We start from the raw sequence: 25,946 nt of genomic DNA, 5'->3' as shown, positions 1-25,946 counted from the left end.
TTCCAGAATGAACAGGAATTTTACTGAAAAATTGCAAGTTGTAACATTTTTTTTCTCCACAGACCTATATATCAATTTGTCCAGTTTCTCCTGCTCTATAATCTTGTGCTGGCAGATTAGACGCTGTGTTCGATGTAACAAGGTCCATTTAACAAAATAAAAGGAGTGATACAAAAAAAATAAGAGAAAGCAATTTAGACTGGTTTAGCAGTTATCTATATTTTTCTCCATGGCATGTTCAAGATGTTATTTTAAGGTCTATAATAAATTATAGTCATTTGTTTTCTTTTTTTGTAAATAACAGGTAGCAGAGGTGATTAAGTGTTTTAAAACTTGAATTCACCAGGTTTGTCAATTTTTTCCCGAAAATCTGATATGCTTCGAATTGCAAGTATTCCAATTATCCTAAAAAAATGTACGGTATATAAAACTCTAAGGTCTCCCAGGACTGTATCTAACACCTTTCCTTTCTCCTTAATGCAGCATAGCCTTAATAATGCCAAAATGACCTCACTAGAGAAACAGATGGTAACTCAGTAGTAACCAACTGCCCATTTATTAAAAAAAAGTGCACTGACAGAATTTTCATGTTTTTTGTAATTAAAAAAAGAGTCCAAAAATTATAACTTTTAGTCATTTGTAATCAGGCCGACCTGCTTATGCAGAACACTGACTTTAATTGACGGTGTGATATGATGGCTGCAAGGCATTATGGGGAATTCTACGCGGTCACGTCAGGTCATGACAGCCTTCTGTGGCCGATAACAATCTTGTGCAATGTATAAAAAGTTGTCAGATATTTTTTGGTAATTCGTACAAATTGAATTGCAAATAGTTCAGATTAACCAGAACTTGGAAATCAGTTGATCATGAAATTGTCAAATAAGGTATACGAAAATGGATTTTTCCAAACAGAACAATTTTGAAAAATTAAGTAAGGAAAAGGGGAAACAATTGATTAACATATTATAATGATATCTTGCTGTAAATGGAGAGAGGGTTGTAATAGGTTAGAAGGTATTGTTGAAAGCTGAACAGGTGGAAGATAGTGATGATAGTGCTCGGTACTCGAATCAAGCATGTCAAACGTTTAGTAGCTCGAGAAGCGAGCATAATGGAGGAGAATGGGAAAAGATAGCGAGGGAGAACACATCCTCGGAGTTCTTCAACTCACATACAGTCCAGCTGACAGGAGAGCGTGGCCCAGATGATTCAAATGAGCTTCTTTTAGGGACCCAAGCACTTGAGCACCACGTGCTACTCGGCACTGCACGATACTTGATCGAGCTCCCTGATTGTCAATCGAGTATCGAGCAGTGCCGAACACACTCGCCCATCACTAGTGGAAGATTCTTCTTTGTTGATCTAGTGTACTCAACACAGGAAAGTATACAAACGAGAAGTCTTGAAAGTGGTGAGAAAGAAAGATTAGAGAAGGCTGTTGTGTGTAGGGGGAATACTTAAATAGAAATTCCTACTTCAGCTTTCCTTGTGTTCTATAAAGGTAAAATGGATTCACAATATAAAATGTACCTAGCAGCTGAACATTTACACTTGAATAGTAATTTCCATTCATAGCAGAATGTTACCAATGACAGCAAGGAAACCCCATTGACTTATAATAAGGTTGATCATTTTGACAGGAAGAATTCTTTTTTTTAGAACTAATAGAATTAACAACAGAGGCTCTGAGCCTCAAAGGCTAATATGAACCGAGCCTAATGCTGGTTTCACACAATCCGAGTGTGGATCATGATGCACAAACTGGCTGCGGGACCTAAAATATGCCATACGCGAACTGCGAAATGGGTGTATTAGATTACACAATTTAGTTTTTTACTTAAATGCATGGATTTTGGGCTAAAAGTCATTTTGGTGATTGGCTTTTATGAAAACATTTCCACCATTTGCCTTCTATAGGTGGGCTTCTCTACATCTTCACATCAGTGCCACTCACTCTGAAATGCACGGACCTCTTAAACTGGGCTGGAATCTCCAACTTTGTTGGGGCCCGATAGGATTCTGTGCATGCGCATGTAAGCTCACGGGACATGCCATGATGTTGGGACCTTTCGTGTGTTTGCTCACAATCCTCCCGGGCTCTCATCAAAGCAGGAAGTGTCGGCCAAGCATGAGAAGCCTGGGATTTCAGAGCAAGCAGAGGCGGTGTGAAGATGTGGCGAGGACTAGAAGGATGACATTTTTAACATTTTGAAGGCCTTTTACTGTTCAGAAAAATAGTCTCCAGAGGTCAAATTTGATTCTACAGGGAAACATATAGCCTGTAAAAACAAAACAATGCAAAATTTGGGCAACTGTTAAAATGGGTGTTGAAACAACAATAATAGATATTGGTAAATACTGTGTTAAACTTATATAAACTCATAGATATTAGTGTTTAACACCCATTTCTTTCTCGCAGATGAATATTGACCTCCGGCCAAGAGGATAGAGTGGAAATCTGTGATTTCCTCTTATGGTGTCCACATGTTCAGGTATCATCTTCATTACCAACAAGTCAAGTCTGATTCAGTAAGTTAAATATCTAGTTTTTTACAAAAATAAAAAAATAAAATTTCAATGCATTTCCTTTATTTTAATTTATTTGACAGAATTAATTTGAATATTTTATCTGCTAAGTGATAATAGTATGCCAATATGTCATGGCTGATTCAGCAAGTAAAATATTTCCTTGTTTACAAAAATTCTACAAATTTTGTTGCATTTATTTAAATATTTTAATTTGTTTGACAGAATTACACTGTATATTTTAAATGATAACATCATTTCAGTGATATATATATATATATATATATATATATATATATATATATATATATATATATATATATATATATATATACATATACACTCACCGGCCACTTTATTAGGTACACCATGCTAGTAACGGGTTGGACCCCCTTTTGCCTTCAGAACTGCCTCAATTCTTCGTGGCATAGATTCAACAAGGTGCTGGAAGCATTCCTCAGAGATTTTGGTCCATATTGACATGATGGCATCACACAGTTGCCGCAGATTTGTCGGCTGCACATCCCAAAGATGCTCCATACAAGGCAGGATGGATCCATGCTTTCATGTTGTTTACGCCAAATTCTGACCCTACCATCCGAATGTCGCAGCAGAAATCGAGACTCATCAGACCAAGCAACGTTTTTCCAATCTTCTACTGTCCAATTTTCGATGAGCTTGTACAAATTGTAGCCTCAGTTTCCTGTTCTTAGCTGAAAGGAGTGGTACCCGGTGTGGTCTTCTGCTGCTGTAGCCCATCTGCCTCAAAGTTCGACGCACTGTGCGTTCAGAGATGCTCTTAGGCCTACCTTGGTTGTAACGGGTGGCGATTTGAGTCACTGTTGCCTTTCTATCAGCTCGAACCAGTCTGCCCATTCTCCTCTGACCTCTGGCATCAACAAGGCATTTCCGCCCACAGAACTGCCGCTCACTGGATTTTTTTTCTTTTTCGGACCATTCTCTGTAAACCCTAGAGATGGTTGTGCGTGAAAATCCCAGTAGATCAGCAGTTTCTGAAATACTCAGACCAGCCCTTCTGGCACCAACAACCATGCCACGTTCAAAGGCACTCAATTCACCTTTCTTCCCCATACTGATGCTTGGTTTGAACTGCAGGAGATTGTCTTGACCATGTCTACATGCCTAAATGCACTGAGTTGCCGCCATGTGATTGGCTGATTAGAAATTAAGTGTTAACAAGAAGTTGGACAGGTGTACCTAATAAAGTGGCCGGTGAGTGTATATATATATACGTACATAAAAAATACAATTCCAGAAACGGGACTATACCTTGGAATAAAAAAGCTAGGCCCTTTATCTCCTATATGATTCCGTAGACATGTGAACATGATGCTGCAGGTATGGATGGAGTTTATATCGTTTTGGTGGGACTGGAAGAAGATTTGGTTGGCAGCTATACACTCACTGGCCACTTTATTAGGTACACCTGTCCAACTTCTTGTTAACACTTAATTTCTAATCAGCCAATCACATGGCGGCAACTCAGTGCATTTAGGCATGTAGACATGGTCAAGACAATCTCCTGCAGTTCAAACCGAGCATCAGTATGGGGAAGAAAGGTGATTTGAGTGCCTTTGAACGTGGCATGGTTGTTGGTGCCAGAAGGGCTGGTCTGAGTATTTCAGAAACTGCTGATCTACTGGGATTTTCACGCACAACCATCTCTAGGGTTTACTGAGAATGGTCCGAAAAAGAAAAAAAATCCAGTGAGCGGCAGTTCTGTGGGCGGAAATGCCTTGTTGATGCCAGAGGTCAGAGGAGAATGGGCAGACTGGTTCGAGCTGATAGAAAGGCAACAGTGACTCAAATCGCCACCCGTTACAACCAAGGTAGGCCTAAGAGCATCTCTGAACGCACAGTGCGTCGAACTTTGAGGCAGATGGGCTACAGCAGCAGAAGACCACACCGGGTACCACTCCTTTCAGCTAAGAACAGGAAACTGAGGCTACAATTTGTACAAGCTCATCGAAAATTGGACAGTAGAAGATTGGAAAAACGTTGCTTGGTCTGATGAGTCTCGATTTCTGCTGCGACATTCGGATGGTAGGGTCAGAATTTGGCGTAAACAACATGAAAGCATGGATCCATCCTGCCTTGTATGGAGCATCTTTGGGATGTGCAGCCGACAAATCTGCGGCAACTGTGTGATGCCATCATGTCAATATGGACCAAAATCTCTGAGGAATGCTTCCAGCACCTTGTTGAATCTATGCCACGAAGAATTGAGGCAGTTCTGAAGGCAAAAGGGGGTCCAACCCGTTACTAGCATGGTGTACCTAATAAAGTGGCCGGTGAGTGTATATTGGCGCCATGCTAAGAACTTGGTCTATCTTTTATTTTCTGGATATAGCCTTCCTAGAATAAAGGAATTCTCTTCAATATTTGAAGGGACAATTATGTTTTTTTAGGGTTGTAAGTATGGATTATAGGTTGAGAAATATTTTATGACATAGTGAGAGCATAACTTGCTTAAAAATAATGTAATAATAGCTGTTGTTATTTAGAGACAAGAGCTTTTAACAACTTGACAGCCAGACTTAAATTTCTTTTGTTTTTATTTTCTTTTGAAACTTTTTTTAAGAATTGGGATATTATATGTAAAGTTGTAAAAGGGTCTATCTAAGGCTGAACCCAAAATATCCTTTTAAAGAGAATGTGTCATCAGAATTTGGTCTACTGCTTAAATCAAGTTTTTATGCTAAATGCATTTTTTTGGTAATGCTTTTGTTTTATTATTTTTTTTAATATCACTTTCTGTATTAAGAATAAGTTAGAAATCTGGCAAATTTCACACTGATCTCTGAGCCTTTTTTTCCCATAGTTCTTATTCTTGCATGAAATCCACATGTAGAATAGCAGCAATTTTCTTGACTCAGACCTTATAATTTGCACTGAAGTATCTAATCAAAGGTCAATGTGAAGATAGGGAGAGGAGGAGAGCTGTGGCATCCCCTATTGTGAATGTAGGATGCTGTGTTATCAGCTGTGAACAAAGGTGTTGCCTATCATTGTAATCCTGTCTGTGATGATATAACTGAATAAGACTGAATAAGCCCCGGTGGCTGATGAGAAACTTGCAAGATTTTTTTTTTTTACGTTTTGTGTAATTACTGCCAATAGATTATTTTCTGATGATACATTCTCATTAATAAAGTTCTCTCAGCAAGACAACTGCTTAATAAATAGAGGATATCCCAACAACCAGCTCATCAAAATGGATATAGAAGGGACCTACCTGAAGTAATAACTATAGGAAAATATGGTATCACAATTGAGTCCAAGTAGATGAATAAGTGAAGAGCCGGTCTGCGGGGGTGCAGTGGTGCGCTGTCCGCCAAGTAAAGATGTCTCTTACCAGTTGTAGGTATGATTTCATTCTTAGAGGATTCTTAAAACACACAGACTGGTTTTCAGCTCCGGACCGGAGCCTTCGTCAAGTAGGTATACCGAGGTGGTGTATTGCATGTAAAGTTCCGAATACTCGCCTGACAAAGACTTCAGCCTGGAGCAGATGACAGGTTCATGCGTCTTAAGAATCTTCTAATACAGGAATCACCCCAACAAATGGTAAGAGATTCTTTACTCGATTGACAACGTACCACTTCACCCCCCGCAGACCAGTGCTTCACTTATCCTAACCGGCTCCGAGAACCAACCGGGACATGTTCTGTGCCACAGTAACACACAGAGGTGAATGTATACTGCACACTCAGTGCTACTTGCATGTCCATCATCACCGAGCACCATCATAAATCCCTAACTGTTAGTAGCAAATAGTCCACTATATCAAAATCGCTAGGCCAAGGATGATGAATGTCTTCCCACTTTGAAGTTTATATTCCTTAAGAATCAATGAGTGAACTAATCTTTTCATAAAATAAGTTAAGCGCTGAGACTTTTTTACATAGTAAGCGGAGATAAACCTTGGTTTGAACAGATGCTTCAAAATAGATTATTTCCGAAGAGTTACTTTACTGAAATATATGTTCTCATTTTTCTCCTCGATGGAAATACAACCAACAGTTTATCTCTATAATCATATTTTTTACATTGAGACAAGCAATTCCAAATTGCTCGAAGTTTCCATTATGCTTACTAAACTTTTCTTATTCAACACTTAATATTTAAAATTGAAAAATATTGAACATCTATATTGCGTTAAAAGACCATTTGTTACCACACTAGCTACCGCATTGGGTTTTCCTAAGAATGATGTATCTCAAAATCGCTTATTATGAGCAAAATGGCAATTATACATCTGGAAAATGACCTGTCTTCCCACTTTGTTCAATTATATCTAGGAACATTGTGAAATATTAAGCCAATTCGCTCATTAAATCATTTCTAAGGTCCTCATCTCCGCGCACATTACGCAGCATCATTTGTAGAAATGGGAAGCGCTCCCTTATGTAAAGCTCTTTACTCTGTGGCTGGTATAGTTGATATTATGGCTCTGTTTATTGTGTGATATGCATGTTCATATTATCTCAGCTAGTTTGCATAATCGTTGCATATTGTTCTTGAGTTGCTTCTCGAGGATGACAGCACATCTCAAGAACTCTTGCACTTTGGCACTTGTTCTAATGCAAATGAGAATGTGTCCATCGATGATGTTGACATTTACAGAATGCATCAAATAGATAAGTGGTGATGGGAGAATTTATTTCCCAAAATAGCTAGATAAATACATCCTGTCTTCTTCGAATTTATCTTTGAGTTGTTTGCCAACCATTGTTGGCTGGTAATATGGCCACGTGAAGACAAGAAGCATAGACATTAGTCATCACCCTCTGTACGGATCTGTTGAAAAGCTGATATTAGGCAATTGAAATGATGGTTCTTTCTAATAGTTCTTCGTATCTCCTTGGGAGATGAAAATGTAGAAAACCAGACATCCCACAGTGAAAACAAATGTAGGAAGCGCAAGAAAGTGTTCAACACTTGATACAATAGTAATTTTCTATTATTAAATATCATCACAGACAATTTCATCTCCAAGTGACCATATGAATTGCATGTGTCCATTCTTCTGCTAGAATCCCTAAACTTTTTAAATTGTCATTTCTCAAGACCATCTCCTTACTATATTCTCATCAACTCTTCCATTGTTGCAAAAGTGACAACCGGAAGTACAGCCATATTGGTTGTAACATTAACTTCTTAATAAATTGCTAATTTATGACTAATACATCATGACAACTACTTTCTATTGTCCCATCCTGGAGCATATATGGCCATCATAGCCAAACAGAAAAATATAATCAGCCCTATAAGTAAGTTAACTTCTGATCCATCAGTGTAAGGCTGAAAAATATATACATATTGTATGGAAATAAAAACTGTTTCTTTTAACCCTTGTCAGGCTGCATAATTTTACAACCTTAACAGGCTGCATAGGTACAATTGTACCTTCACATATACCTCCACTGTGGGAAGACTTTACTTGGTTTCAGAAACTAAAGTTCATTCAGCTACAAATGTTATGCTGATATCTATTGTTCAGTGTTGTTACTGGTCACTTATGTTGCTGTCAATTAAGTTAATTCAAACTGGGAGTGGCTTCTACTTGTCTTCCTGCCTCCCTCCTCTCATTAGCCATTTTGCTGTTCATCTCATTGCTGTGAGCACACATTTCTAGGCTTGTGAAGTCTTCAATTTCTTGGAAACGAAGGTAGGAAAGTCTCACAGCATCTAACAGCCAGTTATACCTTTATTCTCATTATGTGGGGACAGAACAGTCAAATTGTCTTTCAGCCTGGACTTGGCTTACATATATTTTGTATGAAACTTATCACTATAGGTATAATTTTTATACGAAAAATGGATAATAATTAGTATCTACATATTGTTTTACGATGTTTTATTTATATTCAGCACAAAATACGAAGCCAAAATTCATCTAGCAAGTCATCATGAGTGATAGTAATGCTGGATCTAGTTTCCGCCATAATCCAAGAAAACGTGTTTGCAGGTTAGTATAATTTTGTGAAAAGCCAATAATGTAGTATTTCGGAAAATTATTTATTTTACATTTTTTCATATTTACAGATTTACGTCTGACGAAATAATGCGAATGCTAGAAGAATCTGATTCTGAGCATGAGGATGAACCATATGTTGCATCTGATGATGAAAACTATGTACCACAAGTGGATGTTACTGAAGAAGATTCAGACATTGAACAAGAAATGGTCATAGAGCATGAAAATGAATACGAATCAGACGAAAGTGTTGAGGATGATTCTGTGCCTCAAAGTGCAGGCGACATTTGGACTGCTAAGGATGAAACTCAATGGTGCAGTAATCCACTGCCAAATGCACAAACAAAATCTCGTAATGTCCTACGACAAAGAGGTGGCCCTGCAGCAATCAGCAACCTATATACAGCAAAAGAGCTATTCAAGTCCATCATGACTCCCGAGATGTGTGACATCATATTACGGGAAACGAATCGAAAGGCCAAGAGAGTTTGTGATGCTTACAACAACGAACTGGTACAACGTTTTCCTGATTCTTCCAAACGGCCACCACAAAAAACATTCAAGCAATTTACTGAAACTGAACTTCATGCATTTTTGGGCATACTGATTGCTGCTGGTGTGCACAGAGCCAACAAAGAGAATCTGGAGGAAATGTGGAATGTTGCTGCTCTGCCTCTTATACGTGCAGCCATGTCTCGTGACCGCTTCAAGATGATACTCAGATTTATCAGGTTTGACAACGAAAATACACGTGCAGAACGTGTGCAAACAGATAAAGCTGCACCAATACGGGACATCTGGACAATGCTGAACAGTAATCTGGAGAGAGCCTACAAGCCATATCATTGTATCACCGTCGACGAGCAATTATTTCCATTTAGAGGTCATACTAAATTTACCCAGTATATACCTTCAAAACCAGCTAAATATGGCATAAAGATTTTCTGGGCTTGTGACTCATCAAATGCCTACCCTTTACAAGGTCAGCTCTACACTGGGAAACCAACTGATGGTCCTCGACAAGTAAACATTGGAGAACGAACAGTATTGGACCTAGTGAGCTCGTATAAAGGGTCTGGAAGAAATGTCACCACCGATAACTTCTTTACAACCATGGAACTAGCTAAGGTATTGAACTCCTGGAACATGACACTAGTTGGTACAGTGAGAAAAAACAAAAGGTTCCTACCTAACAACATGCAGCCTGCCAAAGAAAGGCCTGTAAACTCGACAAATTTTGCCTACAATCATGATGCAACAGTCTGTTCATATGTACCAAAGAAGAACAAATCAGTCGTGCTTCTATCATCTATGCACATGACGGGAGAAGTTGAAGAGACACTAGCAGCCAAGCCAGAGATAATAAAATACTACAACATAACAAAAGGTGGCGTTGATGTTATGGATAAAATGTTGGGAGAGTACACTGTGAAACGACGAACATCACGTTGGACTTTGGCATTTTTCTACAATATGATTGATGTCAGTGGGTTAGCATCCTACATCATCTACAGAGAACACAATCCAAGCTTCAGGGCAAAGGATCAACGAAGAAAGTTCCTGAAAGATCTCGCAAATCAGCTGTGTATGATTGCAATTGAAGATCGTAGTACAAACAAAATGATAATGAGAAACCATTTTCTTCGAGGTGCAGTAGAAATGGTGCTTGGACGATGCATTGTGGTAGCATCGCAGCCAGCAGCTGGCCCCAACATACCTCATGGTAGTCGTGGACCCTCCCCTGTTGTTGGTAGTTGCTATGTCTGCAGAGACCTGAGGCGAAAACAACGCAAGACTAGAAAGTCTTGTGTGGTTTGTGTGAAACCCATTTGCGATGAACACTCTGTAGCAAAGCCAACATGCATTACTTGCAAAGAAAATCAATAAAAAAAAGTTTCTTACATTTTCTTTTATAATGTAAATGAACAGTTTTTTACTTGTTTATAATAGTTAAATAGCATTATCATTAAAAAAAAATTTATGCTTTTTCCCTTGCATTATCTTCATTCAAAATATATGAGGTACATTTGTACCTATGCAGCTTGTTATGGATGCAAAAAGATCTCGACCCCTTATCTCGGAAGCGGGTGGAGATATTTTATTGATATTTGGCCAATATATTCTGGACCAAAAATGTAGAGATGTCACGAAATTTCAGCCCTCTACGTCTTTTCAAAAAAAAGTTATTGCAATTTTAAAACGGAATAGTTACAATTGTACCTATTCAGCCGGATAAGGGTTAAAACGGTTCTATGGGAACAGAAACAAAAAATAATCAAAATGTTATACATAAAATAGTAAATACTTTTAAAAACACAGTTATTTTGTCTAGGGAGGTAATCACTATAAAATTAAAATGTTCATCAACTTGTTACCCTGATAGAAACCTGTTGTAAACTGTTAGCACAGATGCCTGTGAGCCGGGGCAGCAGGATGTTCCAACACTGTAATCTGGAGATAACCTGTCATTCAGAAAGACAGCAGTGTGAACAGCATTTTCTTAGCTCAGCACCCATGGTATCTCCAGTTTTAGATCAGATAGACAGGGTGGGCAGCAGTGTGAGCAGCCTCTTCTTACCTCAGCACCCCTGCTATCTCCAGTATTTGATAAAATAGGCAGGGTGGACAGCAGTGTGAGCAGCGTCTTCTTATCTCAGCACTCCTGGTATCTCTTATAGTAGATCCGATAAACAGGGTAGGCAGCAGTGTGAGCAGCCTCTTCTTTCCTCTACACTCCTGGTATCTCTTATATTAGATCAGATAGACGGGGTAGGCAGCAGTGTGAGCAGCCTCTTCTTATTTCAACACTCCTGGTATCTCTTATATTAGATCAGATAAACAGGGTAGGCAACAATGTGAGCAGCCTCTTCTTTCCTCACAACTCCTGATATCTCCAGTATTAGATCAAATAAACAGGGTGGACAGCGGTGTGAGCAGCCTCTTCTTACCTCAGCACTCCTGATATCTCCAGTATTAGATCAAATAGACAGGGTGGACAGCGGTGTGAGTAGCCTCTTCTTTCCTCAGCACTCCTGGTATCTCCAGTATTAGATCAGATAGACAGGGTGGACAGCAGTGTGAGCAGTCTTGTCTTACTTAAGCACATTGGTATGTTCAGTATTAGATCATATAGACAGGATGGACAGCAGTGTGAGCAGCTTCTTCTTACCTCATCACTCCTGATATCTCCAGCAGTGTGAACAGCATTTGAACAGCAGTGTGAACAGCATTTTCTTAGCTCAGCACCCACGGTATCTCCAGTTTTAGATCAGATAGACAGGGTGGGCAGCAGTGTGAGCAGCCTCTTCTTACCTCAGCACCCCTGCTATCTCCAGTATTCGATAAAATAGGCAGGGTGGACAGCAGTGTGAGCAGCGTCTTCTTATCTCAGCACTCCTGGTATCTCTTATAGTAGATCCGATAAACAAGGTAGGCAGCAGTGTGAGCAGCCTCTTCTTTCCTCAACACTCCTGGTATCTCTTATATTAGATCAGATAGACAGGGTGGACAGCAATGTGAGCAGCCTATTCTTACCTCAACACTCCTGATATCTCCAGTATTAGATCAAATAGACAGGGTGGACAGCAGTGTGAGCAGTCTTGTCTTACTTAAGCACGTTGGTATGTTCAGTATTAGATCAGATAGACAGGATGGACAGCAGTGTGAGCAGCTTCTTCTTACCTCATCATGTCTGGTATCTCCAGAATTAGACCAGTTAAACATGGTGCACAGAAGTGTTAGCAGCCTCTTCTTACCTTAATAAACTGGTATGTCCAGTATATCAGAAACACATGGTGGATTGCAGTGTGAGTAGCCTCTTCTTTCCTCAAAACTCCAGATATCTCCAGTATTAGATCAAGTAGACAGGGTAGATAGCAGTGTGAGCAGCCTCTTCTTACCTCCTCCGCACCCTTGCTATCTCTAGTATTAGATCAGATAGACAGGATGGACAGCAGTGTGAGCAGCTTCTTCTTACCTCATCATGTCTGGTATCTCCAGAATTAGACCAGATAAACATGGTGGACAGAAGTGTTAGCAGCCTCTTCTTACCTTAATAAACTGGTATGTCCAGTATATCAGAAACACATGGTGGATAGCATACCTTGGTATCTCCATTATTGGATCAGATAGACAGCAGGGTGCGCAGCCTTTTCTTACATCTGCACACCTGATATGTCCAGTGTTACAGCAGAGTATCCACTGGGAGACATATTCCTACACATAAAGGGAGGATAAGCTTCTACTGCACCTTTTCACAGGCATCTACCCAAAACTGTCTTAACATTCTAACCAGTTTCTGTCAGTGTAGCAGCAGCCATTTTAATTTTATAGTGATTGGCTCCTTAGTAGTGTTGAGCGATACCTTCCGATATTTGAAAGTATCTGTATTGGATTGGATCGGCCGATATCCAAAAAATATCGGATATCGCCGATACCGATACCCGATACCAATACAAGTCAATGGGACACAAATATCGGAAGCTATCCTGGATGGTTCCCAGGGTCTGAAGGAGAGGAAACTCTCCTTCAGGCCCTGGGATCCATATTCATGTAAAAAATAAAGAATAAAAATAAAAAATATGGATATACTCACCCCTCCGATGGCCCCTGGCTGTCACCGCTGCAAGCGTCTGCCTCTGTTCCTAAGAATGCAGAGTGAAGGACCTTCGATGACATCGCGGCTTGTGATTGGTCGCGTGACCGCTCATGTGACCGCTCACGCGACCAATCACAAGCCGCGACATCATCGCAGGTCCTACACTCACTGCATTCTTAGGAACGGAGGCAGATGCTTGCAGCGGTGACAGCCAGGGCCCGTCCGAGGGTGAGTATATCCATATTTTTTATTTTTATTCTTTATTTTTTACATGAATATGGATCCCAGGGCCTGAAGGAGAGTCTCCTCTCCTCCAGACCCCGGGAACCATACGCACCGCACACGCCTGGGAACTTATAGGAACTTCCGATTCCGATTTCTGATATCACAAAAATATCGGAACTGGGTATCGGAATTCTGATACAGCGAATATCGGCCGATACCCGATATTTGCAGTATCGGAATGCTCAACACTACTCCTTAGACATTGTGTTTTGATAGTTATATGTATGAATTTAATCACATTTTGTTTAGTTATTTCTGTGTTTTCTACTCCTGGAGAACCCCTTTAAGGGGATCGATCCATGGTATAATTTTTTCATCAGACATGTTTGAATATTTTTGGCAGCCATTTTAATAGTAAGGGTTGTCAAATTATAATGGTTCTGTAATAAAGCCATTTATTCATGTTCAGCTACCAAAAATGTGAAGAAGTAGAATACCAATAGAGGGGAACATTATTATAGAAACAGACAACACAAAGCTTTGTAGTCTGTTACTATGGCAACAGATATATTTCCTTAGAAGCTATAGACACCAGATGATCAGAAATTCTTAATTAAACTGTTTGCAGACTGATTTCATTTATAATTTCAGATGCATTGGAGTAAAAAAAATAATGGATCTTCTTTGTAAATGAGTGGATTCGGTTGCTACGTCTTTCGCCTTAGCTCGGATCGCACTTTTCTTCAAGCAAAATTAAACACTTTTTAAAGTTACTGAATGGAATCAATTTTAATAGGAACAACATTTTTAGCATTTTCCACATTGATCTTATGATGCACTTTCTGGGTGCAATTCAACTGATATTATCGTGACATACAGTACAGACCAAAAGTTTGGACACACCTTCTCATTTAAAGATTTTTTTGTATTTTCATGACTATGAAAATTATACATTCACACTGAAGGCATCAAAACTATGAATTAACACATTTGGAATTATATACTTAACAAAAAAGTGTGAAACAACTGAAAATATGACTTATATTCTAGATTTTTCAAAGTAGCCACCTTTTGCTTTGATGACTGCTTTGCACACTCTTGGCATTCTCTTGATGAGCTTCAAGAGGTAGTCACCAGGAATGGTCTTCCAACAATCTGGTAGGAGTTCCCAGAGATGCTTAGCACTTGTTGGCCCTTTTGCCTTCACTCTGCGGTCCAGCTGACCACAAACCATCTCGATTGGGTTCAGGTCTGGTGACTTTGGAGGCCAGATCATATGGCGTAGCACCCCATCACTCTCCTTCTTGATCAAATAGCCATTACACAGCCTGGAGGTGTGTTTGGGGTCATTGTCCTGTTGAAAAATAAATGATGGTCCAGCTAAACGCAATCCGGATGGAATAGCATGCCGCTGCAAGATGCTGTGGTAGCCATGCTGTTTCAGTATGCATTCAATTTTGAATAAATCCCCAACAGTGTCACCAGCAAAGCACCCCCACACTATCACACCTCCTCCTCCATGCTTCACGGTGGGAACCAGGCATGTAGAGTCCATCTGTTCACCTTTTCTGTGTCGCACAAAGACACGGTGGTTGGAACCAAAGAGCTCAAATTTGGACTCCTCAGACCAAAGCACAGATTTCCACTGGTCTAATGTCCATTCCTTGTGTTCTTTAGCCCAAACAAGTCTCTTCTGCGCGTTGCCTGACCTTAGCTGTGGTTTCTTAGCAGCTATTTTACCATGAAGGCCTGCTGCACAAAGTCTCCTCTTAACAGTTGTTGCAGAGATGTGTCTGCTGCTAGAACTCTGTGTGCTATTGACCTGGTCTCTAATCTGAGCTGCTGTCAACCTGCGATTTCTGAGGCTGGTGACTCGGATAAACTTATCCTCAGAAGCAGAGGTGACTCTTGGTCCTCCTTTCCTGGGGCAGTCCTCATGTGAGTGAGTTTCTTTGTAGCGCTTGATGGTTTTTGCAACTGCACTTGGGGACACTTTCAAAGTTTTCCAAAGTTTTCGGACTGACTGACATTCATTTCTTAAAGTAATGATGGCCACTCGTTTTTCTTTACTTAGCTGCTTTTTTCTTGCCATAATACAAATTCTAACAGTCTATTCAGTAGGAATATCAGCTGTTTATCCACCAGACTTCTGCACAACACAACTGATGGTCCCAACCCCATTTATGAGGCAACAAATTCCACTTGTTAAACCTGACAGGGCACACCTGTGAAGTGAAAACCATTTCCGGTGACTACCTCTTGAAGCTCATCAAGAGAATGCCAAGAGTGTGCAAAGCAGTCATCAAAGCAAAAGGTGGCTAATTTGAAGAACCTATAATATAAGACATATTTTCAGTTGTTTCACACTTTTTTGTTAAGTATATAATTCCACATGTGTTAATTCATAGTTTTGATGCCTTTGATTGTGAATGTACAATTTTCATAGTCATTAAGATACAGACAAATCTTTAACCCCTTCACCCCCAAGGGTGGTTTGCACGTTAATGACCGGGCCAATTTTTACAATTCTGACCACTGTCCCTTTATGAGGTTATAACTCTGGAACGCTTCAACGGATCTTGGCGATTCTGACATTGTTTTCTCGTGACATATTGTACTTCATGATAGTGGTAAAATTTATTCGATATAACTTGCGTTTATTTGTGAAAAAAACGAATATTTGGCGAAAATTTTGAAAATTTCGCAATTTTCCAACTTTGAATTTTTATGCCCTTAAATCACAGACATATGTCACGCAAAATACTTAATAAGTAACATTTCCCACATGTCTACTTTACATCAGCACAATTTTGGAACCAAAATTTTTTTTTGTGACGGAGTTATAAGGGTTAAAAGTTGACCAGCAATTTCTCATTTTTACAACACCATTTTTTTTTAGGGACCACATCTCATTTGAAGTCATTTTGAGGGGTCTATATGATAGAAAATACCCAAGTGTGACACCATTCTAAAAACTGCACCCCTCAAGGTACTCAAAACCACTTTCAAGAAGTTTATTAACCCTTCAGGTGTTTCACAGGAATTTTTGGAATGTTTAAATAAAAATAAACATTTAACTTTTTTTCACACAAAATTTGTTTCAGCTCCAATTTGTTTTATTTTACCAAGGGTAACAGGAGAAAATAGACCCCAAAATTTGTTGTACAATTCATCCTGAGTACGCTGATACCCCATATGTGGGTGTAAACCATTGTTTGGGCGCAGGGCAGAGCTCGGAAGGGAAGGAGCGCCATTTGACTTTTCAATGCAAAATTGACTGGAATTGAGATGGGACGCCATGTTGCGTTTGGAGAGCCCCTGATGTGCCTAAACATTGAAACCCCCCACAAGTGACACCATTTTGGAAAGTAGACCCCTTAAGGAACTTATCTAGATGTGTGTTGATCACTTTGACCCAACAAGTGCTTCACAGAAGTTTATAATGCAGAGCCGTAAAAATAAAAATCATATTTTTTCACAAAAATGATCTTTTCGCCCCCATTTTTTTATTTCCCCACGGGTAAGAGAAGAAATTAGACCACAAAAGTTGTTGTGCAATTTGTCCTGAGTACGACGATACCCCATATGTGGGGGTAAACCACTGTTTGGGCGCATAGCAGAGCTCGGAAGGGAAGGAGCGCTATTTTACTTTTCAATGCAAAATTGACTGGAATTAAGATGGGATGCCATGTTGCGTTTGGAGAGCCCCTGATGTGCCTAAACATTAAAAACCCCCACAAGTGACACCATTTTGGAAAGTAGACCCCCTAAGGAACTTATCTAGATGTGTTTTGATAGCTTTGAACCCCCAAGTGTTTCACTACAGCTTATAACGCAGAGCCGTGAAAATAAAAATTCTTTTTTTTTTTTCACAAAAATGATTTTTAGCCCCCAGTTTTGTATTTTCACAAGGGTATCAGGATAAATTGGACCCCAAACTTTGTTGTCCAATTTGTCCTGAGTACGCTGATACCCCATATGTGGGGGGGAACCACTGTTTGGGTGCATGACAGAGCTCGGAAGGGAAGGAGCGTCATTTGGAATGCAGACTAAAATGGATTGGTCTGCAGGCGTCACGTTGAATTTGCAGAGCCCCTGATGTACCCAAACAGTACAAACCCCCCACAAGTGACCCCATATTGGAAACTAGACCCCCCAAGGAACTTATCTAGATGTGTTGTGAGAACTTTGAACCCCCAAGTGTTTCACTACAGTTTATAACGCAGAGCCGTGAAAATAAAAATTCTTTTTTTTTTCACAAAAATGATTTTTTAGCCCCCAGTTTTGTATTTTCACAAGGGTATCAGGATAAATTGGACCCCAAAATTTGTTGATCAATTTGTCCTGAGTACGCTGATACTCCATATGTGGGGGAGAACCACTGTTTGGGCGCATGACAGAGCTCGGAAGGGAAGGAGCGCCATTTGGAATGCAGACTTAAATGGATTGGTCTGCAGGCGTCACGTTGCATTTGCAGAGCCCCTGATGTACCCAAACAGTACAAACCCCCCACAAGTGACCCCATATCGGAAACTAGACCCCCCAAGGAACTTATCTAGATGTGTTGTGAGAACTTTGAACCTCCAAGTGTTTCACTACAGTTTATAACGCAGAGCCGTGAAAATAAAAATTCTTTTTTTTTCACAAAAATGATTTTTTAGCCCCCAGTTTTGTATTTTCACAAGGGTATCAGGATAAATTGGGCTCCAAAAGTTGTTGTCCAATTTGTCCTTAGTACGTTGATACCCCATATGTGGGGGGGAACCACTGTTTGGGTGCATGATAGAGCTCGGAAGGGAAGGAGCGTCATTTGGAATGCAGACTTAAATGGATTGGTCTGCAGGCGTCACGTTGCATTTGCAGAGCCCCTGATGTACCCAAACAGTACAAACCCCCCACAAGTGACCCCATATTGGAAACTAGACCCCCCAAGGAACTTATCTAGATGTGTTGTGAGAACTTTGAACCCCCAAGTGTTTCACTACAGTTTACAACGCAGAGCCGTGAAAATAAAAAATCTTTTTTTTCCCACAAAACTTATTTTTTGGCCCCCAGTTTTGTATTTTCCCAAGGGTAGCAGGAGAAATTGGACCCCAAAAGATGATGTCCAATTTGTCCTGAGTACGCTGATACCCAATATGTTGGGGTAAACCCCTGTTTGGGCACACGGGAGAGCTCTGAAGGGAAGGAGCACTGTTTTCCTTTTTCAACGCAGAATTGGCTGGAATTCAGATCGGATGCCATGTCCCGTTTGGAGAGCCCCTGATGGGCCTAAACAGTGGAAACCCCCCAATTATAACTGAAACCCTAATCCAAACACATCCCTAACCCTAATCCCAACGGTAACCCTAACCACTCCTCTAACCCAGACACACCCAACCCTATTCCCAACCGTAAATGTAATCCAAACCCTAACCCTATCTTTAGCCCCAACCCTAACTGTAGCTCCAACCCTAACCCTAGCCCTAACCCTAGCAATAACCCTAGCCCTATCACTAGCCCTAACACTAGCCGTAACACTAGCCCTAACCCTAGCCCTAACCCTAGACCCAACCCTAGCCCTAACCCTAGTCCTAACCCTTGCCCTAACCCTAACCCTAGCCCTAACTCTAGTCCTAACTCTAGCCCTAACCCTAGCCCCAACCCTAGCCCTAACCCTAACCCTAGCCCTAACCCTTGCCCTAACCCTAACCCTAGCCCTAACTCTAGTCCTAACTCTAGCCCTAACCCTAACCCTAATGGGAAAATGGAAATAAATACATTTTTTAATTTTTTTATTTTTCCCTAACTAAGGGGGTGATGAAGGGGGGTTTGATTTACTTTTATAGCGGGTTTTTATGATTGGCAGCCGTCACATACTGAAAGACGATTTTCATTGCAAAAAATATTTTTTGCGTTACCACATTTTGAGAGCTGTAATTTTTCCATATTTGAGTCCACAGAGTTATGTGAGATCTTGTTTTTTGCGGGACGCGTTGACGTTTTTATTGGTAACATTTTCGGACACGTGACATTTTTTGATCGCTTTTTATTCCGATTTTTGTGAGGCAGAGTGATCAAAAACCAGCCATTCATGAATTTCTTTTGGGGGAGGCGTTTATACCGTTCCGCGTTTGGTAAAATTGATAAAGCAGTTTTATTCGTCGGGTCAGTACGATTACAGCGATATCTCATTTATATCATTTTTTTATGTTTTGGCGCTTTTATACGATAAAAACTATTTTATAGAAAAAATAATTATTTTGGTATTGCTTTATTCTCAGGACTATAACTTTTTTATTTTTTTGCTGATAATGCTGTATGGCGGCTCGTTCTTTGCGGGACAAGATGACGTTTTCAGCGGTACCATGGTTATTTATATCAGTCTTTTTGATCGCGTGTTATTCCACTTTTTGTTCGGCGGTATGGTAATAAAGCGTTGTTTTTTGCCTCGTTTTTTTTTTTTTCCTCTTACGGTGTTTACTGAAGGGGTTAACTAGTGGGGCAGTTTTATAGGTTGGGTCGTTACGGACGCGGCGATACTAAATATGTGTACTTTTATTGTTTTTTTATTTTATTTAGCTAAAGAAATGTATTTATGGGAATAATTTTTTTTTTTTTTTCTTTATTTAGGATATTTTTTTTTTTTTTTTTTTTACACACATGTGGGGAATTTTTTTTTTAACTTTTTTACTTTGTCCCAGGGGGGGACATCACAGATCATTGATCTGGCAGTGTGCACAGCACTCTGCCAGATCTGCGATCTGCTGTGCAGGGCTGCAGGCTTACCAAGTGTCTGCTCTGAGCAGACACTCGGTAAGCCACCTCCCTCCCTGCAGGACCCGGATGCCGTGGCCATCTTGGATCCGGGACCTGCGGCGAGGAGGGAGGTAGGAGACCCTCAGAGCAACACGATCACATCGCGTTGCTCCGGGGGTCTCAGGGAAGCCCGCAGGGAGCCCCCTCCCTGCGCGATGCTTCCCTATACCGCCGGTACACCGCGATCATGTTTGATCGCGGTGTGCTGGGGGTTAATGTGCCGGGGGCGGTCCGTGACCGCTCCTGGCACATAGTGCCGGATGTCAGCTGCGATAGGCAGCTGACACCCGGCCGCGATCGGCCGCGCTCCCCCCGTGAGCACGGCCGATCGGCTATGACGTACTATCCCGTCGAGGGTCAGATAGGCCCAGGTCACCTCGACGGGATAGTACGTCTAAGGTCACAGAGGGGTTAAATGAGGTGTGTCCAAACTTTTGCTCTGTACTGTATATATATATATATATATATATATATTTGAGTGTATGTACGTGTGTGTGTGTATCAAGCCATGCCCACTCCACATAGCCACGCCCAATCTGTATAGCCGACACAGGCCTCATCTAGCTCGGTCGTGTCTAAAATGGAGTTGCTTCTGTGAGGCATGACGTCGATGGAAAGGGAGGAGCCTTGTGGATAGAGATGTCAGGGGGAAAATGAGAGAAGTGAGGTGTTGCTGCAGTATGAGGCTGTGTATAGAGAAGAGTGAGATGCTGCAGGTGGAGGCTGTGTATAAGGCCACATTCAGTATGTGGTCAGTATTTTACCTCAGTATTTATAAGCCAAAACCATGAGTGGGGGAAAAATACAGAAGTGGTGACATGTTTCTAATAAACTTTTCCTCTGACTGTTTTACTCCAAGTTTTAGCATACAAATACTGAGGAAAAAATACTGACCAAATAAGGTGTGAACGAGGTCTAATACAGGAGGAGATGACACACAGATATATACTATATACAGGAGGAGAGGATATACAGGTATACAGTATACTACAGTATATACAAGAGGAGAGGACATACAGTTATATACTATATTCAGGATGAGATGACACACAGGTATATACTATATACAGCATGAGATTACACACAGGTATATACTATATACAGGACGAGATGACACACAGGTACATACTATGTACAGGAGGAGATGACACACAGGTACATACTATATACAGGAAGAGATGACATACAGGTATATATTATATGCAGGAGGAGATGACATACAGGTGCATACTATATACAGGAAGAGATGACATACAGGTATATACTACTGTATATGCAGGAGGAGATGACACACATGTATATACTGTATACAGGAGGAGATGACATACAGGTATATACTATATTCAGGATGAGATGACACACAGGTATATACTATATACAGGATGAGATGACACACAGGTATATACTATATATAGGAGGAGATGACATACAGGTATATACTATATACAGGAGGAGATGACATACAGGTATATACTATATACAGGAGCAGATGACATACAGGTATATATTATATACAGGAGGAGATGACACACAGGTACATACTATGTACAAGGTTTTTTTTGTACCCAAATTTTATAGACCAACAAATAAATATGGTGTACTGCCAAAAGATAATATATACCAAAAAAGGGGAAGTACTAACCAAATATAAAATATAAAATATTTTATTGATGCAAATTAAAAACAAAATAGTAAAGAATATACATAATACACAAAAAAAATGGGGACAAGGCAGAGTAACCCCAAGGCAATCCAGTTAGATAACCAAGAACATATCCATAAAGGGATCATATACAATGAATAGAAAACAGTGAATATATATGCTGTATACACCAGCAGGTGTCAGTAGAGCTCCCACGAAAACATTTTAATCAATAGTCCTATGGTAAGAGTGGACCAACATCAAAAATTAATTATTAATGAGGTGTGCCAAAACAATTAGGCTACACCAAAAAAGGGTAAGAAAAAAGTGACAATGCGTCCTCAGCTATAATAAATATCGATAAAGTGCCAATGCATGTGCAAATATAGTCTATATAAACGAATATGAGGCAAAAGAAGGAGCTATGAATCAATCGTAGTATACTATATAAATACCTGCTGGTGGGAGGATTGCTGTGGGGAGGAGAACCCCTGATGTACAAGGTATATACTATATACAGGGGAGATGACACAGAGGTATATACTATATACAGGAGGGGGCGACATACAGGTATATACTATATACAGGAGGAGATGACATACAGGTATATACTATATACAGGAGGAGATGACATACAGGTATATACTATATCCTGGAGCAGATGACATACATGTATATACTATGTACAAGGTATATACTATATACAGGGGAGATGACATACAGATATATACTAGGTATGTACTATATACAGGGGATATGACATACAGATATATACTATATACAGGTGCAGATGACATACAGGTATATACTATATACAGGAGGAGATGACATACAGGTATATACTATATACAGGAGGAGATGACATACAGGTATATACTATATACAGGGGAGATGACATACAGGAATATATTGTATACAGGAGATGACATAAAAGTATATATTATATACAGGGGAGATGACATACAGGTATATACTATATACAGGAGATGACACACAGGTATATACTATATACAGGGGAGATGACATACAGGTATATACTATATACAGGAGAAGATGACATACAGGTATATACTATATACAGGAGGAGATGACATACAGGTATATACTATATACAGGTGCAGATGACATACAGGTACAGGTCCTTCTCAAAAAATTAGCATATAGTGTTAAATTTCATTATTTACCATAATGTAATGATTACAATTAAATTTTCATATATTATAGATTCATTATCCACCAACTGAAATTTGTCAGGTCTTTTATTGTTTTAATACTGATGATTTTGGCCTACAACTCCTGATAACCCAAAAAACCTGTCTCAATAAATTAGCATATCAAGAAAAGGTTCTCTAAACGACCTATTACCCTAATCTTCTGAATCAACTAATTAACTCTAAACACATGCAAAAGATACCTGAGGCTTTTAAAAACTCCCTGCCTGGTTCATTACTCAAAACCCCCATCATGGGTAAGACTAGCGACCTGACAGATGTCAAGAAGGCCATCATTGACACCCTCAAGCAAGAGGGTAAGACCCAGAAAGAAATTTCTCAACAAATAGGCTGTTCCCAGAGTGCTGTATCAAGGCACCTCAATGGTAAGTCTGTTGGAAGGAAACAATGTGGCAGAAAACGCTGTACAACGAGAAGAGGTGACCGGACCCTGAGGAAGATTGTGGAGAAGGACCGATTCCAGACCTTGGGGAACCTGAGGAAGCAGTGGACTGAGTCTGGTGTGGAAACATCCAGAGCCACCGTGCACAGGCGTGTGCAGGAAATGGGCTACAGGTGCCGCATTCCCCAGGTAAAGCCACTTTTGAACCATAAACAGCGGCAGAAGCGCCTGACCTGGGCTACAGAGAAGCAGCACTGGACTGTTGCTAAGTGGTCCCAAGTACTTTTTTCTGATGAAAGCAAATTTTGCATGTCATTCGGAAATCAAGGTGCCAGAGTCTGGAGGAAGACTGGGGAGAAGGAAATGCCAAAATGCCTGAAGTCCAGTGTCAAGTACCCACAGTCATTGATGGTGTGGGGTGCCATGTCAGCTGCTGGTGTTGGTCCACTGTGTTTCATCAAGGGCAGGGTCAATGCAGCTAGCTATCAGGAGATTTTGGAGCACTTCATGCTTCCATCGGCTGAAATGCTTTATGGAGATGAAGATTTCATTTTTCAGCACGACCTGGCACCTGCTCACAGTGCCAAAACCACTGGTAAATGGTTTACTGACCATGGTATTACTGTGCTCAATTGGCCTGCCAACTCTCCTGACCTGAACCCCATAGAGAATCTGAGGGATATTGTGAAGAGAAAGTTGAGAGACGCAAGACCCAACACTCTGGATGAGCGTAAGGCCGCTATTGAAGCATCCTGGGCCTCCATAACATCTCAGCAGTGTCACAGGCTGATTGCCTCCATGCCACGCCGCATTGAAGCAGTCATTTCTGCCAAAGGATTCCCGACCAAGTATTGAGTGCATAACTGAACATTATTATTTGATGGTTTTTTTGTTTGTTATTAAAAAACACTTTTATTTGATTGGACGGGTGAAATATGCTAATTTATTGAGACAGGTTTTTTGGGTTATCAGGAGTTGTAGGCCAAAATCATCAGTATTAAAACAATAAAAGACCTGACAAATTTCAGTTGGTGGATAATGAATCTATAATATATGAAAGTTTAATTGTAATCATTACATTATGGTAAATAATGAAATTTAACACTATATGCTAATTTTTTGAGAAGGACCTGTATATACAGGTGCAGATGACACACAGGTATATACTATATACAGGAGGAGATGACATACAGGTATATACTGAGGGGAAAAAGACAGGTGTGAGGTCAAAATGACAGGTGTTAGGGGGAAAAATTAGAGGGTTGAGGGGGAAAATGAGAGGAGTGATGGGGAAAATGACTAGAATTCTATGTATTGTTCTTAATAGTTGAAAACACTGCAAATGCTAAAATGTATTCAAAGAAGAATTCACTATACAGATTAACTTCCCTCCCCCCCAAAAAAATCAATATAATTTATCATCCCCTCTGATACACTTTTTCTGGGGTCAAAAAGTCACAAAATTTGCAGCAGCTTTCGTTTGCACACAATTTAGCAATTTTTTTGTCAGTCCCTATTTGTTTTCTACAAAGTAGCTGGGGAAGAATTTATTTTATGATACACAGACCGCTCAAAAGGTGTACCAAATGTATTTATTTTGTACCTTTGTACAATGGCGCAGCTTATGGGCAACAATGCAGAATCTGCAACACGGCCTCCAGCTAAAACATATCTTTAATAGTAATCTACAGACAAAAAATAATAGTAATAGTAATATAGCTATTTCATATGGGGCTTAGGGAGTTTTTGGGCCCTCTTACTCTTCAGGGCCCATGTGCGATGACAACCACTACACCTATTGCAGATATGCCTCTGATTATATTTAGTGCACTTTTTTCCAGTAGGCCATAGATTCAAAGCTGGTGTATGGAATATTAGTCTTGATAAATTCCCTCTAAAGCTTTTTGAGAGAATTGAAGGTATTCTGGCACTTGCTGCTGATCATTAATATGTCACCTTGAGATAGCTCGATATCATCCAACGTGGAAAGTTGAAATGATGTAACCAAACATGGATAATGGATTTCAAAAAGCATTAGCGGAAAACAGAGAACTTTCATCTTCCAGTCATGAATGTATTTTCTCCCATGAACAGTAACTGCTGCTATAAATATTTAAAGCACCTGTTTTGCCTAGGCGGATGATTAACGTGAATCTCAGCTTTAATCATATTCATGAGTAGACTATTTGGGAAGCAATGTTCTAGACATGGCAGCAAGCTGCACAAGGACTATATTAAATTATACAGTCTTACCTCCTCCAGAAAGCCATATGAGTTACTGTAACGTTGTCTTACTTGCAGCGATACTTCTACTGAGACAATCACACATCTCATTAAATCTCTTGCACGGGAACCGCCATGTTCATTACTTACATATGAATTGTTTTTAACTAGTGATGAGTGAACGTGCTGGAATAAGGTGTTATCTGAGCATGTTCGGGTGCTAACCGAGTGACTTCGGCATGCTCGAAAAATATGTTTGAGTCCCCGCAGCTGCATGTCTCATGGCTGTTCGACATCCGGAACACATGCATGGATTG

At 40.1% G+C, this 25,946-nt stretch overlaps 1 protein-coding gene across 3 annotated transcripts in view; it reads left to right on the top strand.

Moving 5' to 3' along the window:
• Nucleotides 1-25,946, top strand: part of B3GALT1 (beta-1,3-galactosyltransferase 1) — a 418,576-nt gene that overhangs the window by 272,813 nt on the left and 119,817 nt on the right. For all 3 annotated transcript variants that reach the window (XM_077272797.1, XM_077272798.1, XM_077272800.1), the window contains exon 3: nucleotides 2,423-2,532. The gene's annotated coding sequence lies outside the window, so the exon portion shown is untranslated. The remainder of the gene's footprint in view (nucleotides 1-2,422; nucleotides 2,533-25,946) is intronic.

Source organism: Ranitomeya variabilis, chromosome 7, assembly GCF_051348905.1.
Source record: "Ranitomeya variabilis isolate aRanVar5 chromosome 7, aRanVar5.hap1, whole genome shotgun sequence".
Taxonomy (NCBI): domain Eukaryota; kingdom Metazoa; phylum Chordata; class Amphibia; order Anura; family Dendrobatidae; genus Ranitomeya; species Ranitomeya variabilis.
This window is presented reverse-complemented; position numbering and strand designations above follow the sequence as displayed.